The sequence below is a fragment of the Chaetura pelagica genome, unplaced genomic scaffold (genome assembly GCF_000747805.2).
Source record: "Chaetura pelagica isolate M959 unplaced genomic scaffold, ChaPel_1.0 scaffold369, whole genome shotgun sequence".
NCBI lineage: Eukaryota > Metazoa > Chordata > Aves > Apodiformes > Apodidae > Chaetura > Chaetura pelagica.
The window spans coordinates 264930-279927 of NW_009970235.1; the positions used below are offsets into that span (position 1 = coordinate 264930).

The following is a 14998-nucleotide window of genomic DNA, read 5'->3' on the forward strand; positions in this document are numbered from 1 at the left end:
AGTCGGAACTACTTCTGAGTCCCAACTTGTCCAGTATCTGCACAGGAACATTTCCAGGCATAGAACCCCCCACATCACCCTACTTCTGAGTATTTTCTGCCCTTTTGCACAGCTCTCATTCATGTAACCTGGAGAGATCAAGCATGACTGAGGCTGAACATCATCCAGGACCAGATATCCTAAGATATTCAGCCCTCCTAAATTCACTGTTGATACTTTGAACTGGTGCTACATCCACTGCTGGGGACGGATGGAAAAGTGTGTGCCACAAGGCTGGCTCCACATACCCATCCCTCACTTGGAGTCCATCCTTACTTTCCAGTGTAGACACAGCCTCTGTGTACATAGTCAGTAGCCTTTGGAGATGTGGCCAGTGTAGACACAGCTCTTGGAATGCCCAGGCAGTCACAGACATAATGCATATTCTACCCCAGACTTAATTTCTCTGAATAATAAATACTCAGAGGCACTGCCAAGGGAGGCTGTACTGCAGCAGCATGCAGTGAGCTGCTAGGGGACTGTAAAGAATGATCAATGCTGTCGTTTTTATGTACTTCATTTCCCCTGGTAATTTTTCAGTGCTGCTCCCATCATTTCTTCTGCCCATTTCTTCTTACGCTGATGGGGCAAATGTTCCTGCTGCTGGACTGGGGCTCTCTCAGCAGTGAGGTGTCATTAAATCACACAAGGCAGAAGGTGAAGAATGATCCAGACCAGAGAGAGCAAGGCAGGAGAGGTCAAATGAGCAGGTTGTGAAGTGAGTTCCCAAAGGACTCAGTTTCTTTTAAAGCTGAACAAGACACCAAACAGAGTAAGTGTGAATGGTGAAAGCAGCTCCATTTCTATTGTACAGTATAGCTTCTTTACAGAAGCTGCTTGTGAATAGCTTCTTACTGCCTGGTTCTCTGCTGGAGGGGATAAAAACAGAACTGGGATTGGGGGAGCACAGGTTGGAGACAAGCATTAAAAAATAATAAAAATGGCCATCGTAAGATAACTGAGGATAAAAATATCCCAATTTTAGTTACTTGAGCTACTGCACACTACAGGAGTAAAGTGAATTCAGAGAAAACTGATCAGAATAATTGAGAACAACCTGGAATAAATGAAAAGTTTGAAATTCTTTCCTTTAAGGGGAAGAGAAAAAGCCTGTAAAGTAATAAGTGAGGTAGAAAGGGATGAGTGCCACATGTAATTTTCCTGCCGTATTCATCAAAGATATGGAACAGTCAGTGAAATTGAAGAGATGGCAAATTCCAGATGGATTCAAGGAAATACTGTTTCAGACAGCATGTGTTCAGACACTGGAGCTTCTTCCACAGACAGCACAATTTGGGGGCAGTTTAGATGTTTATGTGAGCTATAAGTATACCCAGGGTTATGAGGCAGACAAGAGATTGGGAAGGTTACAAACCACTCCTCCTTCCAAGTTCAAATCAGTCTCTCACACATTCAAGTGAAGTCTTCTAAGGAGGTGGAATCAGCCCTCTGCCTGATGTGAGGTTTCTTATGTTTGGTTCTGAATTAACTGATCCTGGTTGCTGCCAAAGAAAGCCTTCTGGAGCAACCAGGCTCCACATCTGAGGGGGTTTGACCCTGTTCTCTTCATGCAGTTTCAGCATAAGTGGGTTGAATTATTCTTTGTGCATGCTGCTCTGAAGGAAGCCAGGCTCCCAGGCCAGGGGAGCAGTGGATCAGCAGGGAGGGGTAGGACCCATTCCCATCAGGATTAAAAGGAAAAGTTGAAAAGATGTAGCAGCAAAGCCCTTTCAGAAGGAAAATAGCAAAAATTGAGCCAAAGCGAGAAGCTTTGTGTAGACAATTCTATCACACTGTGCTTTTTGGAGAGAAATACCAGTAAAATACTTTCTGGTCATACGATACAACAAGAAGAGGTTTCATTAGGACTTCGTTAGCATGTGTATGAGCATCTTGCAATACTGTGGTGGTGTTTGGGTCCAGACAAGTATCTAGTATCAAATCCCTCTTCCTTTTCAGGGAAGAAGGATAAAAACCTGCCTGTGGAAGGGTGTGACCTTTTAAAAGCACGTGGTGGGATCTGTTGCCTTTTGGATTGTTGTTTCATATGGGTTTGCTGCACAGCCAGGGTGACAAAGTTTCAAGATTAATTTCAAGGACAGAAAAGCCAAACATTGTGAATAAGAAGAGGGTCTCCCCTTTATATTATCAGTTTGGTAACATGTCTCTAGATCTCTACTTCTGAGGCACAGCTGGAGACAGAGAGGACAGCTGCACTTTTTAATAAAACCCTGGTATTTTGCTTGAATGTACAACATCCCTGTCAAACTATTATTATTACTATGATGATTTTAATATTATTATGTTATACCCCTTAAAGAGCTGTGCAAATCTCCTCCTTCTCCTTGGCTGCAGCTCTGGGGATTTTTGCCTGATGCCTGTCATCAGGCAGTATTTCCTGTTGGATTTCTAATTAAAATGGCAGCCTTTAGGGACTGTGTTCCTGCCCAGCAGATACTCATGGAGAGTTTAAATACTGCTTTTAAACATCTTTGTTCTGACTTTGTTCATTTTTCTATCATCAGCCCACATACCTATATACAACCACAGCAGCAATTAAATTGTTGTACATTCATATATGCAATCTGCTCTGCTCATTGGTTAAAAACCAGTTTTTCCTGCCCCATATTCTTAAAGCAAGATAAAATGTACCCAGCCTCTTCACTCCATTTGCTCTCCTTTGGGGATCAGTGCAGCCTGTGTGCATGTAAGGGTATTGACTATGTTGCCTTCAGCAGGTCCTCTTCATAGAATGGTTTGGGTTGGAAGGGACCTTCAAGATCATCTAGATCCCACCCCCCTCTTCCTTTCATTTCTCTGTGTCCCCTCAGCCTCTGCTCTGTGAAGGTTATGGGAGGTACAGGTTTTCTGAGGTGTGTTACTCAGGGACTTATTTTCATTGTGCTTTTCTTCAGTGTTCTCTAAGGTGCACATTGCAGCACTGAAAAGGTTGCATTGCTGTTATTACTTTAAAAGAGTAGGAGGGCGTTTGTCTCTCTAGGCCGAGTGTGACACACTGTATGCAAATGAGTTTCTATTGGTCTGGGCGATGAAATGGTTTGCACCCTGCTGGCAAACGAGGTCCCCCAAAAGATGCTTCAGGTCCTTGTTGGAAACAGTCAGACTATCCTCAATCAAAAGGAATTTAGGATTTGTTACAACAGTAACAAAGCAATTTAAGTTTGTGCAGCCTGGCACACCTCTCTGCTGAATTTGTCTCAGGCTGCGGTCAGAAATGTGTATCACTGCGGCGTGATGTGTACACCATTCATCTCATCTGCCATTTCTGAAGTCTTGCTAGCAAGAAAAAGAGTGGCCAGAGTGGATCAGTGGAGACCTTGCAGGCAAATGCTCAGCCCATCTGAGGATCAGGCCATTGTGCTGAGCATCCTCAGCCTGTGAACTTTGGTCTCTGTTAAAATACAATGTCATTGAGTCTGCAGCCTGAGGAACTTCTGTTATCTTTGCTCACACGCTCTGCCTCGTGGTGCACGAAACCATTCAAGACTCCAGGCCTGCCAGGCAGGTTCCTTTCTGGGATGTGACAATCACTTAACAGCATAAAGAAAGTCAAGGGTGGAAGTTGTGGTCAGTTCGAATTAAACCAGAGGACTGAGTTAGATGGAAAGTACTCAGTCCCCTGCAGAACAGGAACCTCTCCCGACAGGCTGAGCTGTGCTATAAGCAGCGATAGGTTATGCTGTTGCACAGATATATAATCAAATGTAACCCACTACCAGCCTTGGAGGGCAGATGCAGCATGGAGAAATGTACATTATCATCTCTATTTAAAAACAGGAGGACAAAAACTTGCCATCGCTGCAATGATCCTTTAAACAAATGCAGGCAGCAGAGCCCAGATGAGATCAGGCTGGAAATGTGTAGCTGCAGTTCTTTTAAAGAGCCCGTAGGGCTCATTCTGGCTGCTGCCTTGTCGGTGCTTCTCTAGGGTCCTCCAGAGGGAGAGTTACTGTAGAGCCATAGGCCAGCTTTCTGTAGGGAGAAAGCATATAAACTGCTGCTTCCAACCACTGGAGCCCACTCTGGGATAAGATGGGGGCCTCAGCTGGGTGTGCAGGTGTTGCCTTGCTGATGCAGAGAGAAGCCTTTGGGAGACACATATTCACTCCATTTTGAGGTGTGCATTGTGTGGCTCAGCTTCTCTCTGTGTTCGTACAGGGACCCAAAGAGGGCTGAACTGTGGGCTGATATGGATGTGCTTTACTCTCGTGATTGAAATACAAGATGCATTGAAGAAATACTCATTAATCAAGAGTAGACTACACGACTTCTGTAGTTGTTAAGCAAGTTTGCACTTACTGGGCAGGATCTACTGAGTTGACATTACATCCTAGGTGGTGATGGTATGAATCTGTAGGTAGGTTTAGTGGCAACCTTGGATTTTTAAAATCTGTTCTGAATCTTAAACTAAAAAATTCAAGTGTGACTGAAAGCAATAAGAAGACAAACATCACTGCTCATTTCTTTTGTGACAGATTTCTTTAGAATGTGAACTGTGACTATTTTCCTGTCAATCTGAATTTTGAGGAGGCAATTTTCATTCCCATTTGAAGGATCTGTTCTGTTGGTCTGATTTTCTTTCTCCTATGTTCTGGTTGTGTGTCTGTGGATACAAATACAGCTGCCAGCCCCTGGTTCTCCAGGTCAGGCTATTTTGTGTATGTAGATGGAGACAGGGTGACACTGTGGCAGACCTGAGGTTCATTTAGTCCACTCTTCTTCTCTTAATATAGTGATCAAATCCTTCAGAGGGAGCAAACACCTCTAAAATATTCTGCTCACAGTTAGGTTTATTCCTCACCCTCTTTATAAGCACCGAAAAAGAAGAAGATAAACAACATTTTTGAAGTTATTATTAGTCAACCATTTATTTATTTATTTAGGCATGTGTTTCATATCCTGCCAAGTTCCTGGCCTGGAGGGTTCCTTCAACAATGCATTCTGCAAGCTACAGTGCACATTGTTTGGAAAAAAGAGCATTTCCTCTCATCATCTGATCCTTCACTTTGATAAAAAAGTACTTTTGTCTTCGGGTAAGAGATGATAGATCAGAGCACTAGGCCTATCCCATGATACTGCTACCTTTCTGGGATACTTCTGTCTTAAGTGCCTGTCACTGTTTCCTCCCTGGACCAAACTGTCCCAGAAGGTGTTGTGTAATTACTGTTTTTTAACTCCTCTCTGTCAATCAGGGATCTCCAAGCTATGGTAAAGCTGTTGCTTACTGGAAGGCAAACAGCTTCAAAACAGAACAGGACATGGCCCAGCTCTGGGACCTAATGTTGCTGCTGGGAGAAGTCTGGGATCCCCTTCCTCAGGACACCTATTTATAAAATATTTTCACTTCCTGGCTGCAGGTAGATCCACACTCCAAGGGAAAGTGTGTCCCTGATCTAGGTAGTAGCATAACTTGATCAATATTGCCATTAGTACTTCATCTCATTACTTTTCCAGGCTAACCTTTTTAATTGACTTTGTGCCTATTAACTCACTGCACACAGGGGGTGTTTTCCCACTTAGCTCAGTCCATTTTTTATCAGACCACAAGTGAGGTCCTTCTGACACAGTCTGCAGCCTGGACTCACCTACATCATCTGAGTCATCCATCCATTACCTCATCTTGCTGCTCAGCTGCCTTTTCCAGCAGTCAATACCTTCCCTGAGCACCAGTGCAGCAAAGCTGTGTGGACCAGCCTCTCTGACCACTTAGTGCTCTTTCATGATGCCATTTCCAGGCCTTGAACCCCCAGTTTCAAACCAGTTGTGTTTCTTGTCTCCTTCTCAGGTATTTATGCTTCCTTTCCTCTCATCCTCCCAGCAATTTCTTTCCCTAGGCATATCTATGTATAGCTACTGAGCTAGACAGACCTTTTGCCTGATGACTGTGGTCATTCTAAAACTTCCAAAAAAGCCTGTGACCTATTTCCAGAAGTGATTCATTGCTAGCCTCTCAGAACAGCTACAGTTCCCAAAGATGCAGATAAGAGCCATGAGAGATTGGAAAAAAAAAGAAAAAAAAAAAAAAAAAGCCTAGGCAGGTAAGATATCTAATTCCCACAGAGAGTGAGACACCTAACCTACTTACAGCTCTGGGGGCTTGATTTTTATTTTTTTTAAAAAAATTTCTAAGGCATTTAACTATATCGAGAGATGCTGCTGAAAATCTGAGCTGTAGGCGTTTGAGAACATAAGCTCCATTGAAAGGCAAAAGGCCACATTCTCCAGAGAGGTTCTTCCAAAAGCTCTGGCCTCAGTTCTTGAGTTGGTGCTCTGGGTCACACATTCCCTGGAAGGTGAAGATGCCATCATCCCACTGCACTGGAGGCAGTGGCCAGCTCCTGTCCCTGCTAGCTGGGAGGCCTACAGCTCATTCAGTGGAGGCAGAATCCAACCCTCAATGTTGGTTTTTTTTTTCCTAGAGGTTTAAAGAAAACCATGCAGGAAAGACAGTCGTTTGAGTTGTGCTAGAAAATATTTTTAAAAGACTGTCACGTTGCCGTGGTGACAAAAGTTCTTAAAATGATGAAGATTAAAGTCTAGGCTGGGAATGGTGGCATGAGGAGGGGAAGGGGGGCTGTTGTCTTGACAACCTCAACTCTGAGAGTGCAAGAGGCAAACACATGGTGGTGGTAGGATCTTTGGGGTTTATATATATTTATAAACATCAGCCATTTATGCCAGCTTTCTTAGTACTATTTCACCTTCATCTGCTGTAAATACTTTACAGTAGACACAAGTTTCTGAGGGAGAAGACAAGAAAATCCTTCATGGATATTCTGCTCTTCTCTGTCTCAGCTCCCACTCAGAGAAGAACTTCCATTAGCCATGAGCAAGCTGCCTGGGAAGAGTTAAATCACCTTGGGAGGAGGTAGAAGCTTGCAGGCTTGCATCATGTTCTTGCAGAGCTTTACAGGTACCAGGCTGCTGCAAGATGACTTCTCCCTGCTCTGCATGCACATACACACTCTGGGGTTTCTTGGCTGAGAAGTGGCTGATTGTGAACATGAAGGGTACCTCCTAGTTAGCAGCCACACTACCTGGGCAGTGGATAGAGCAGGAGATTGAAGCTGACATCCCTAGATTCACTTCAAAACTTTGCTCTCAGCTTCCTGTGCAACCTCTGGCAAGTGGCTTTTCCCTATTATGTGCCTCATTTTGCCCATCTGGAATAATGGAGATGCCACATTCACTGGAGATACTGAAGCACACCAGATTAATGTCAGCCGAGCCCCTTGAGACCTTCAGATGAAAACTGCCATGGCAGCACAAAGGATTAGTATATCTTAAATGTAAAATCTACTTGGATATCTCTCTTAACACCTGGTACTCAGTGCACTTCCCTCAAACCCCCAGTTCCAGGCAGCCCTGAGAGAAGACCTGACACACTCCACAGTATCTTCCCCCGTGAGTGTTAAACCTCATGAATCACAGACCTTGTTCTCCTCTCACACTGACTCAAGGCAGCATCAGCAACTCTGCTGACATTGGTTATGTCATTTGGTGCAAAGCAAGCATAAAAAGAGATTCAACCCCAAACTCTGGCCTTCATCTAAAACTTGATCTTCTGGCTCTGCTTTTCCTTGCTGGCACAGCAAAAAGCAGACAAAACCAAAGCCCACACCATCTCAAACTGTCGAGTGCATCCCTGAATCTGCACACTGCTTGCAGATGTATCTGTGCACCACAGATGATCTCCCGTCTCCAGCCCATCTGCTCCATGCTGGCTGGTGCTCTCAGCGTTGTCCCAATACAATCTGGATCCCAAAGCTCCCTCCCTCCCATGCCATTCCACCCATCTGCCAAACACACTGTGATTAGTGCAGCCCAAAGCTGTCTGACCCACAGCTGATCCTTCATAAGGGACTCCTGCTTCCCACTACCCTGGGAAGTTGTAATAAGCCCAGCTGTGATCCTTTCCATAATTTTTCTTCCATAACTTCCCTTTTCAGCTGCCATCCTGAGCAACAGTTGCCTCAGAAATTCAGAGTTTGTATTTTTGTAGACATGAGGAGGAAATTCTTGACTGTGAGGGTCGTGAGACCCTGGCACAGGCTGTCCAGGGAAGCTGTGGCTGCCCCATCCCTGGCAGTGTTGAAGGGCAGGTTGGATAGGGCTTGGAGCAACCTGGGCTGGTGGGAGGTGTCCCTGCCCACCAGGGGGGTTGGAACTGGATGATCTTTAAGGTCCCTTCCAACCCAAACCTGTCTGGGATTCTGTGATTCTGTATTTTTGTGGCAAGAACAGCATTTTTTTCCATTCTTCCAAACAAATCAAGTATGTGGCCTGGTGAGTTACTTGAGACAAGAAGACTTTTGGAGTAACATTAGCTTATGTTTTGGCACAGTGTAAATGTGACATCACTGGAAGAATGAATAAAAGGTTGGGGAGGGTGAGGTAGGAGCAATAAAGGGGTTGATGATGCATTTCCCGTAGCAGCATCAAGAGAAGGAAAATGGCAGCTGAGATAATTTGTCTTGCTTTGCTCAAACATTGTGTCCCAGTGTCTGGGTTTACTCACTAGGCTGGATTTCTTAGGGAGCTGCCCCTCTGCCTTGACTTGAATTTGTGCATGTCCTTACAGTGTCTGAGCTGCTCAGGGGTTTTGGCTCTGTGTGTGCCTTGGGGGGATGCTCATGGCTTCCATGTTTCAGTGCTCCAGTATGCATGGCCCTGTGTTTGCCTGGAGAGGATTTTTCCTCCTGGAGGAAGCCCATCCTGCAAGCTCTTCCAGTTGCTTGTCTTTCTCCTCACCTCAGCCTCCCAGGATCTGCCCATCATGGCTCCCAAGCCCTTCCACTCTTACATGGGCCATGTCAATCAAGAGTCTTGCTAACTGTGGATAAGATGGCATTTTTCCCCTTGCCACAAGAATTGGCACTGATTTCTGATGCTGATCCCTAAATGAGATCAAACACTGCATCTTCAATGAGCTGCCTTCATTTTGCCTGTTGGCCAGAATGAGTAAGAGCTGAAACTGTTGTCCAGTCACGTCTCATAACTGAACAGGGGGAGGCCCAGTCAGCAACACTGTAGCTGAGGGTGCAGGGGCTTGGTACAGCCACTCTACAGTATCTAACAGTATTCTAGGCTCAGACAAGCTCTTCCCAGCAACCCTCTATTCCCAGTACATTGACAGAGTAACACTTAGGTTTGAAAAGGCAGCTAATGCCTCTATGTTTACCTCTGTTATCTACAAAAGCCAAGTAAAGAAAGGAAGAGTGAAAGACATGTCAACTTTCTTCCCCATAGTCCACAAATACTCTTCTAAATGTAAGTAAAAACATATTTTCTCAGAGCAGAACAACCTTAACTCTGACCCTAGAGCACTCAAAATGACATATGATAGTGGTTTGATTCTCTTTTGAGATTTGTATTTCCTTCTAAGGACTTTGGGGTTTTTAAGCCATAAATTGAGAGTAAATTCTGTACTTTCCATGAAGCTGGAGCAGTGTCACAGCTACTTGATTATCCCCAGGGGATTTTTCACAGTTGTGTGTTAACCATAGTGTGGATTCACACACCAGCACTGGCTCAGGACCAGCAGGCTTTCTTAGTTAGCAGTGCTACAGAAATACTGCTATGTTGCTAGCAGAGATAGTGAAGGGCTACAAATAGTTAGTTTCACTGCTTTTCTGTGGTGCCAGTTCTGTTCATAAACCCTGTGGATGGAAGTTCTGTGCAGAGCCGGTGTTCAGCTGAGTGAGGCTGGATGCTGTTAGCTCTCTCTGGCAGGGTGTTCAGCTCTGCCTCAGCTGTGCAGGCTCCAAACAGAATCATTAATATCCCTCTATGTGAAAGTCCCCAGACCCTCAGGAAAACCCCTTTGTCCTGGGCATAGCATCTCCAGTAGGTGCAGAGCCAGCAGGGATGCAGTTGCACAGAGCCTGATGCTGAGAGCTGAGCACAGGGACCAGGCTGTGCTGAAGCCAGGCTGGGCCTGGCAGTGCCAGGGCAGGGAGTGCCCAGCCCCAGTGGCACCTGCACACTCTCCTGCAGGGTCCTCTCAGGGACAGTCCACCTCTTGGAGCACTCCAGCCTCCACCACCCTAGGCAGACAGACACACTAATGCAACCTTGCTCTCAAGGGTCTGAGGAGTTCTGGTGACCTGTTGGTTTGGATAGCCACACTGAGCTGTGTGCAGACAGAAAACACAATTAATGAAACATTCAACTTGGATTGCAGTCAAAGCCTGTGGTAACACTGCCAGAGCCAGGCCCCCACTTTTCCAAGGTGTCCTTGATTTCTTCCAGCTCAAGTGATCAGGTCAGAGGAATCCTGCTGCAGTACAGAGCCAATTGAGGAGTACTGTGCAGAGTTCCTTGGGGCTGACAAGATTGCAAATTGATACCAACAGGATCCCAATAGCTTGTTCTGTATAAGTGAGACTTCCAGGATGGAGATGTTATATAACTGAAGGCAACTTCATTGAGGAAAGTTTTGGTCCTCACACTTTCCCAGGCTGTCCTTTCCAAAAGTGTTGCAAGGTGTCCTTTGGCTTTAAGGACAGAGCTGACTTTGTAACAGATTCTGAAGCCACAGCTTGTTTTGAACAATCAAGAAACAGGGACATTAGCTCTATGAGAGAATGCTCTTGGAAAGAGGTGCTTTTAAGCACGATTCCATGCTTTGTCCTTCTTCTCTTCTTCACTCCCTTTTTCCAAATCACAGGCAGCAGAAAGCACAAGCAGTTCCAAGGGCAGAAGGGAGGTGTGATGCTCTGGGACCCAGCCTGGGTTATGTTCCAGGACAAGAAAGCCCTGAGTGTTAATGATGAAAACCAGAGAAGTTCCAATGACCACTCACATTCCCCGGCTCATAGGCCAGCTATTCTGGAATGTTTCTTCCCCACCTCTCTCTAGCAAGCTGTGGGCAGCTTTAGGGCACTGCAGCATTGGCTCTGACACTCTTCAGCACACTCCTGGAGTCCCTCCAACTTAGGGTAGGAGCTGCTTCCCAGTGAAGGATGTTCATTCACACTCCTTCAGTTATTCCTGTGTGCTGCACAGTGAATGTTTCTTGTTTTTCTCTTGTATGTGAATGCAAATGTATCCCAAGAAGTGGGCATGAGCTGGTAACTCCTGAGACTGACACTGAAATTGGATTTGTCTCACCTGCAGTTCAGACATTTACAGCTGGAGTTCATTATATAGGCTTACTTTGTGGGCAGCAGAGAGAAACAGGAATTCTGGAGACATAGGGCATCTCCTCAGGTAAACAAGAGCCACAAGCCAAAGGAGTCACTCTCTGGGTGTGTTTTTCCATCCAGTGATGCTAATGTTATATTCTAGATCTTAAGGTCCAGAGCAGGTGAGCTGAATCCACACTTGCATAAAGTAGATATTGTCTCTACCTGTGTGAGAAGTTTATTAACCCATTTGTAATCCTTTTCTCCAGCCGCATGCTGGCCATTAGAGGGCAATCCCAAATGGCCCCTGAGCTCCTGGCCTCTCTGAGCTCTGTGCTGGGAACATCCATGGGCTACAAGGACAGATCCACCCCGTGTTAATACAGAGGCAGGACTTTCCTTCCCTCTGGGCTTCAACACTGGGTCCTGCACTTACAGGTGGGTTACAGAATGGGTGGTGAAGGAAGACCTGTGAACCAAGACCTGCAGCACAGAGCTGCCCTGTCTCAGCTGCCAGCAAGTGTCTGAGTTACCAGTGCATGAGTGGAGGCAGCAGGGCCTAAAAGCAAAGACCAAACACGCTCATTTATTCCTGTTTTTAGAAGCACCCCAAAGAATAAAAGCTTTCTGCCCTGGCCTGACTAGAATAGATCCCAGTCATGGTATAAGAAGCTCCCCTATCCATTCACCTAAAACATTCATTCCCTCAGGCTCTTCACTCTCTGCTTTTAACATATTAAAGGAAGAGAGAGACTTCCTAAATCTGACAAGGTTTCTCCTTGTCCCTGGCTGGAGTTCCCTGGGTTACAGGAGGACTGGAGCTCTTTCAAAACCACACGGGAGGTGGAAGAGGAAAAGTCATTAGCACATTAAAATCCTGGTGCTACAAAAGCTCCATTCAGAGATCCTTCTGCAAACTGCTGCTATGCCTTCATTAAAAGTGTAGCCTGGGGCTGTCACTCAGATAGGCTGGATTTACTTTGAGTTATCTAAGTGAGAATTATTATTTCTGCTGGGGTGGAAAAAAAAAAAAAAAAAAAAAAAAAAGAAACCAGTAGGAATTATTTGTTATGAATTATGTCCTCAACTTTCATATTGACCTTCTGAGTCAGCATTGAGAATTGGATTTCCTAGAACAGCCTGGATTTTGGATATTTTCTTCTTTTCAGCCCAGAAATAAGCTAGAACGGTGCTTCTCACACTGTGACACTGTGGACTCCAGCTGCATCTTGGATGCAGTGGAAATAATGGAGTTTAGAAACAGTTCTCCAAATCCTTCTGGTTTCCAGCATTCTCTGGCTCCCTCCCAGGCTGGCTTGAGCATCTCTCAATCCATATGACCTCGTGGCATCCTGATTAGGCGGGGAAGTGTTAATATCTGGTGTGGAAACAGGCATTCAAATTTGTTATGAATTATGTCCTCAACTTTCATATTGACCTTCTGAGTCAGCATTGAGAATTGGATTTCCTAGAACAGCCTGGATTTTGGATATTTTCTTCTTTTCAGCCCAGAAATAAGCTAGAACGGTGCTTCTCACACTGTGACACTGTGGACTCCAGCTGCATCTTGGATGCAGTGGAAATAATGGAGTTTAGAAACAGTTCTCCAAATCCTTCTGGTTTCCAGCATTCTCTGGCTCCCTCCCAGGCTGGCTTGAGCATCTCTCAATCCATATGACCTCGTGGCATCCTGATTAGGCGGGGAAGTGTTAATATCTGGTGTGGAAACAGGCATTCAAATTGAACAGCCAGCTCTGACAAGAGTGATGAGCCAATTTAGGCAGCTAAAATGACAGACCATGATTCCTTTCTTTTATAACAGGCGTTCTCTGCCTTTTTAGCTGCTTGAACTGACTCACTATGGGTTCAGAGGAGGCTGATCCCTCGATAGGCAGAGGTGGCAGGTACATATTGCCATGGGTGGCTGGGAGGAGTAGGACTGTCTCTGGCAGAGCAGCAAACAGTTCTATGGGCTTAGCCGTAGAGTCACAGAGCGTGCCTATGGCCTGTCCCTTGCTTCAGGTACTTCCCTGACAGTCAGCCATCTCCTGTAGCTGCCTGTCCTTCTGGAGGTGATTCCAGGTGGCTGAGTCACCCTCTGCATGCCCCGAGGCTTAGTGGAGCCCAGGGAGTACTCTGGAGGTGAGAAGGGTGCTCCTCCCTGCAGTGTCAGTCACTGCACAATCCAGTTTTATTTGTAACACACCAAACTGGAAAGTACTTTGCTCTCCCATACAAGCCTGTATCAGGGCCTCTGTGCCTTCTCACTCACTGCCTGGTGCCCTTTAAGAAAGTTGTGTTTACAGGTTTATTTTACATCTGAAGAACTGACAGATAATCCTGCTACATCCCTAAGGAAATAGTGAGCTTGGGTAGTGTCAGTGTGTGCTCTGTGTGGCTCACTTGGAGGCCAGCTTTAGTACAACACCGGGAGTCACACTCCAACAAGAGCTGTGGTGGCGGGTCAGTAAGCAGACAATGTGACCAGAGAGGGCAGGGCTGAGGTACAGGAGCAGAGCTGTGGAGGGGGACTTTGCAGGTGACAGCAGAGAGGCTGTGGGCTGGAGTGGAGGGGCTATGATGGGGACTTGGGGAGTTCAGGGCTGAGAGAGCAGGAGGAGCTACAGGGTGTGGTAGACAAGCTCTGTGGGACACTTCAAGCTGATGTAGCTGGGTTAGGGCAGAGCTGATTGAAATACACCCTGGAAGGGAGTACCATCCTGCAGGTCAGGATGGAAATGCAGCAGTAGAGCTGATTCACAGTAGTTTCTTTGCTTCTCACATTCCTCTGCATTTTGTTCTCTTCCATTAAATCCAACTAGGACATTGTGTGACCAGATGGTGGGCTGGGCTGCAGGACAGCCAGGCTGTGTGTGCTTCTAAACCATGGGGAGGCCTCCTGAGAAGGCCTATCCAGGCAGCTGACTTCAGGGAGTCCCTTTGCTTCATTCACACATGGATGTCCAAATATTTCACTCCCCTGCATCAGAAACAGCCAGGGATGAACATTTCTCCAGAGGAGGCGCTAGGGCAGGACACGTTGGCAGGGCTGGGCATGGCTGTTAGGCTTCCATCCCTCCCACCTGTGTCACAGCTTGCTGTGGTGACACAGCAGCATGCAGGAGAGGATGGCAGATGTGCTGGGGGTCTCTGCTCCCAGGGGATGCAGTCAGCTGCTTTAGCTGGAGGCCAAGCACTCTGTGAGCACCAAGGGAGCCTTCCTGTCTGGTTCCAAACCATTGCCCAGTGATGGGCTGAAAGTTTCCTCTCTCCATTAACTGTGTCAATGGTGAAAGAGGCCAGAAGGTGGGCTCTGTGCTGAGCCACACAGGGCCGGCCATGCTCTCCAGAGCCACCTCATGTTGTAAGGAAGGGAAAACCAAACCTGGGTGGGTATGTAGCTCAGGACAGCAGTCACTGGCATGAGCCATCACAGAGCTGGGCGTGAAAGAGCCAGGCACCCCCCAGTGTCTCTGCAACACCCATATAAAAAAAACAGTGCCCATTAAGTCTTGACCATATGTGCAGCTTTGATAATAGAGCACCTGGATTTCTTAGTGTCCTGCTTGTAGCAGCTCCTGCCTCTACAGCTCTGCTGTGTTTCTCTTTTCCTTACCCACCTTCACATAAGACTGGAAGTGATAGAGCAGCAGAATACAAGAGGTACAAGAACATAGTTGAATCAGATCCTCTTCTAGAAGTCTCTGCTGAGTTTGAGGCCGTTCTTTCTTGCATTTGATACTTGCAGAGACTGTGTCTGACATCCAGTACAAAGACAGCTTCCACTGTGGCTCAGTGCATAGCATATATTC

General features: G+C 46.2%; 1 protein-coding gene across 1 annotated transcript in view; it reads left to right on the top strand.

Moving 5' to 3' along the window:
- HCN4 (hyperpolarization activated cyclic nucleotide-gated potassium channel 4) overlaps window positions 1-14998 on the top strand; it is a 107712-nt gene that overhangs the window by 49688 nt on the left and 43026 nt on the right.